Here is a 5,495-nt window from a genome sequence, read left to right on the forward strand (position 1 = left end):
TAGATCAGGGTTTAGTTGAATAAAGCACAGTCTTTCCATGTGCCTATAAAATAAAGTCAAAGTAATTATTTTTTTTTAAGTCAAGAAGCGATTATATTATTCATATTTTAACTTTTTCCTTTTAAAGGTCTAGTGTATCAGATTAACTTTTCTCATATACAGAAATTTAGATATAAAAGTTCAAAATTTAAAATTCAAAATTGCAAGTAAAAAGTCTGTGCGTGTGTGTGCATGTGTGTGTGTGTGTGTGTGTGTGTGTCTGTGTGTGTGTGTGTGCATGTGTGCATACATTGACATATCTATCTACCTATCTGTATACATGCATGTATGTATATATGTATGTGTGTGTATATATATATATATATATATATATATATATGTGTGTGTGTGTGTGTGTGTGCATATATATAAGTTTAAAAACATATAATAAATGCAAAAATGGAAAACAGACGCAGGTCACCAAATCTTTATCAGTTATCGACCAGGGGTTCAAATGCAATTCGCACCGTCAATAATAATATTGATCCCTTCTGGTGGTGCCAGCAGCAAGAGGCCACCAGGAAATGGTGTACCAATGAAGAAAGGGGACAAACATAACAGAAAGTGGACAAACAAACAAAAAAGAAACAAACATGCGTTACAGAAAGTGAACATACAAACATGAAATAAATGTAATTTAAGACAAGACCATTAATGGATAGTCGAGGGACAAAGATGAAAACAAACAAAATGAAATGTAGACATATGAAAAAACTGAAATAAATATACAGAATATTGCCTTAGGGCCAGACAGGTGATGAAAATATGGTTAACATCAGGAGGAATATCCTAAAGGATTAGAAACAGGACGGCAGAGGGACAGTGAAATGTATTGAAAGTGGGAGACAAGAAAATACAACTAGTCACTTTGGTGGTCAATGTGAAAAGGAAAAGAGACTAAACGATGATGGTGACCTTGGGTTACATGTCAGTAGTAGGAGGGAGAAAAGGGGTAGAAGGTAGAGAGAGACACAGAGAGCAGAAATAGAAGGCAAAAGATAGAAACAAATAGCAGCACAGAAGAAATGTAGAGATGGAAGGGGAGAAAGAAAGAGAGAGAGAGAAAGAGAAAGAGAAAGAAAGGGTGAAAAGGAGAGAAAGGAATGAAATAGACAATATAAAAACACTTAGTGTAAACAAATTAAAAGTATGTAGCATTCCATTAAATAATAAGTTAAAAACATATAATAAATGTACAAACAAGTGGAAAACAGAACAGAAGGTCACCAAATCCTCATCAGCTATCAACCAGAGGACCAAATGTAATTTTGTGACTTCAACGATAATATTGTTCCCCTCAGGTGAAACCAACAGCAAGAAGCAACTTGGAAATGACAAGTCAACAAACAAGGGACCAAATATGACAGAATAACATATGTGTGTTAGTCAGTCCCTTTTTTTTTGCTTGAAAATCCTAACTTTTCTAAATTGTCACTTAAGCATTTACTAACACAACCATGTGCATTAATAGTTATTGATATGAAAATGAATTTATAATCAAAGTAGAAGAGCTACAACTTTGAAGCAATTATCCATAAATATTTTCCTTTTGGCTTATTTTTTGCAGAGATGTTCATATCTACAGAGCTGCTAACCTTTCTGTCCATATATGATACCCTTTTTTGTTTTCTTTCGCAAATAACTATATCAGGTCTCCTTTGTCTGCACTTGGTGGAAGTTTTGATGTGATTATTCCACCAATATTCCTTGTTTTGATATGTAAGGAAGTATACATTCAATAACAGAAGTGTTGCTTATATCTATCTCAGAGTAGTGTTTTTTTCTCTGTGGATGGCATTAGATATGGTTTTAGCAACATCATGTCACTATGGCAGATAGTGACTCAATAACATTTTTGAGTATCTATTGATTAGATGTGTCATGTCCTTCACAGATGAGTGACGTAATCAACACTTATAGTAGCATCTTGGAAGTTTAAGGGTTTCACTGTTTCACTTGCTTCTTGTCAAATATATCATAGCTATCTCCTAGACTTGGCTTGCATAATCTTCAAGATATGACATGATGAGATAGTGGTGAGTTCAAGAGAAGTTATACTTCATACTTATTGTAATCTGCAACTGCAAGCTTCCAAGATCATTACAACACCAGACAAAAGGCTTAGTGGCATTTCTTCCAAATCTTTATGTTCTGAGTTCAAATGCTGCTGAGGTTGGCTTTGCCTTTCTTGCATTTATGGTTGATAAAATAAGTACAAGTGGAATACTGGTGTTGATGTCATTGACTTCCACTTTACCTAAAAATTGCTGTCCTAGTGCCAAAATTTGAAAGACCATTATCCTGTTAAGTTTCATGTGAAATGTACCCATTATACATAAATTATTAATGATGTTTATTTGTAACATTTAAATACAAAGAAATAAAGAAAAAGAAAGATAAGAAAGGAAAGAAAAAAGAGGAGTAGAGCAGCAGAAGATGGGGGTTGAAAAGGGCGATGGGCCATATACCCCAGAACAAATGGTGTGCAACAACCACTTCACCTTGTAGGGCTCATTTCTCCAACAAGCTGTTATTCCTATTTTGCAGAGGAAATTGATAATATGGGGTCCAAGAAAACCTGACATCTCAATAGCAACTGGCACAAACTAATAGCAGCTGGTCAGAGCCCTGTATTTATTGGTGGAGGCATGTGACTTAGGGGTTAAAGTGTTAGATTCATGATCATAAGATTGTGGTTTCAATTCCTGGACTGGGTAATGAGTCATGTTCTTGAGCAAAACACTTCATTTCACGTTGCTCCAGTCCACTCAGCTGACAAAAATGAGTAATCCTATGACAGACTGGTGACCCCATCCAGGTAGGGAATATATATATGCCATGAAACCAGGAAACCAGACTTATGAGTCTGTATGACTAGAGAAGGTAATTTTACTGCATTTATTGATTTTTCTCTCCTCCACATTACAAGTGACACCTAGGTTTGCAGCCAGTGTTGCAAGGTATGAAGAATGTTTCTCTTCAAAAGATTTGCTGAGGTGTGCTAGCCTTGTGCTTCTGAGTAATGATCAGGAAATAAAATCTTCTTCAGGGACTCTCTACCAACCAGCAGAATGTGATTCGCTTCATTTTTATGTACTTGCTTGAGGTATATATTTTGACCATTGTTTAGCAGATGCTGTCTGTTTGTTTGTCTGCCTGTATGTATGTATGCAGGTATGTATGTATGTATGTATGTATGTATGTATGTATGTATGTATGTATATGTATGTATGTGTGCACGTGTGTCTGTCTGTGTATAACTACTGTGTATGACTGGCACCATTTTCATTAGACTAAAGTTGTTCAAACATTTTCTGCCAATGTTTGCCAAATATGTTTTTAATAGATACTGGATAGAGAAAACACAAACACAAACACACACACACACACACACACACACACAAATATACACACACAGATACAAAATCCCACACATACACACAAACATACACACACGAACATAAACACATACAAACACACAAACACACATATACACATACATACACACTCAGACATTCATAAACGTATGCCGATATATCTATATATACACACATATATATATATGAATGTAGAAATGCAAAGATATTCAGTTCCAAAACAACATAGCTTACAGAGAGAAATATGTACAGGCAAAAACATGTACACACACACACACACACACACACACACACACACACGCACAAACATTATAACTTGTTTAGTATCCACTAACATTCATAGTTATCGTCTTGGATACATTATGGGAAACCACAGTAGATAGTTAATGGACGGAATGGTTGTTGTAGACCAACCAAAACTAATATTAGGTATTTATAATGACTACATTTTAGTATTGTATGTCTGCATAGTTTATGTGATTTCGTGTATGAGAAGATTAAGTAATTTAATCATATGTATAACAAAGATTGGAAGAATATATTGATTGATTAATGACACAGATATATACTTGTTGGTAATTGAAATCCTATTACATTGGTATTTATTTTGATATATTGACAAAATAACCATATGGTCATTTAGTCAAATTTTTCAAGCTATTGTGTGGTGTCCTTGAGATAGGCACTATCTCCTGCTTGCTCTAGTTTCTCTGACTGACAATAAGCAGGTTCTACATCTTGGGCCACCACCTTAACAGCATTATAGAATTCTGAGAAAAAGTTATGCTCTGGGGCCTATAGTCAGTGCTTAGGGCCCCAATGGGCCTTAACCCAGCCCTGTGTAGGTTAAAGGGTAAAGACCCTTTCGGTCATGAATGACCATGGGATTGCACCTAGAAATTTACTCCACCACCACCAAGGCACAAATCCAGACAAAGTTGTTTATGGAAGACTGGCAGTTGCCCATGCATACCAGGCTCCCTTCTCCATGTCACTGATGTTATCCAAGGGAAAGGCAAAAGCTGATACAATTTGGCACCAGTGATATCACAGCTGAGTAAACTGGAGCAATGTGAAGTAAAGTGTCTGGGGATCAAACTCACTACCTCATGATTGTGAGCCTGATGTCCTAACCATTGAGCCATGTGCCTTCTGATCCAGTGCTGCCTATAGTATTAGTCTATTGATAGCAAATCACAGTTTGCATAGATTAGTATTGGATTCCTAAATCCATGGGGCCTCTTGACAACTGCCTTGTGTACCTCTGCCTAAAGATGGTACAGTCTGTATCTGTTTTTCAGTGAAGAGGTGAGCAATAGATAGGGCATTCAACTGTGAAGAAAAAATTATGCCAGTAATATTTACTATTATTTGACTTAACTGCTTTCATGGATTCCCATGACTCTGTCCCCATCCAACTCCATTATTATGAATTTGAATTAAGAGCTTGATTCATGGTAAATCTTTCGTTAACTGATTACACAACCATGAATGCCATCCCTATGGATGCGTTGCAATTACTCTCCTGCTGGAGTTTGGTGATCCTGACAGTTGATCTTCTATAATTCCTCTTCTCAGCATCAATCTAAGAAGCACTGTTGGCTCTGTTGAGCTATTCTGCTGCCTCTTCACATTCCACCATGATGTAGTCCCATGATTTTGCCATATCCCAGGCAAAGGTGGCTGAACAGGTGCTATACCGTACCAAAGGGTAACTTGTAACTATGAAGGGCACAGTCGTCACTTGATGAGGTATTTACAAATTACCCACATACCCATAATAATAGTAAACCCTTCCAGCTATGCAGTCATAGGTGGGATGGCCTTAGTACTATATAATAATTTATGAAATGGAAAAGATTATGTGGATGTATGAGTCAAGTAATTCAGAAGAAAAACTGATTGTAAGAATGATTCTAATTGAACAGATAGATGAAAGAAGAAAAAGGTGACAATTGGATTAATGAGTTGAGAAAAATGAGAAGACAAAGGGAAAATAAAAATGGAGTTAGAAACAATAAGAATGTTAAAGAAATCACTGTGAAAGAAAAGAATCAAAGAAAATAGTTGAAGAATTAA

Source organism: Octopus bimaculoides, chromosome 3, assembly GCF_046866305.1.
Source record: "Octopus bimaculoides isolate indiv1 chromosome 3, ASM4686630v1, whole genome shotgun sequence".
NCBI lineage: Eukaryota > Metazoa > Mollusca > Cephalopoda > Octopoda > Octopodidae > Octopus > Octopus bimaculoides.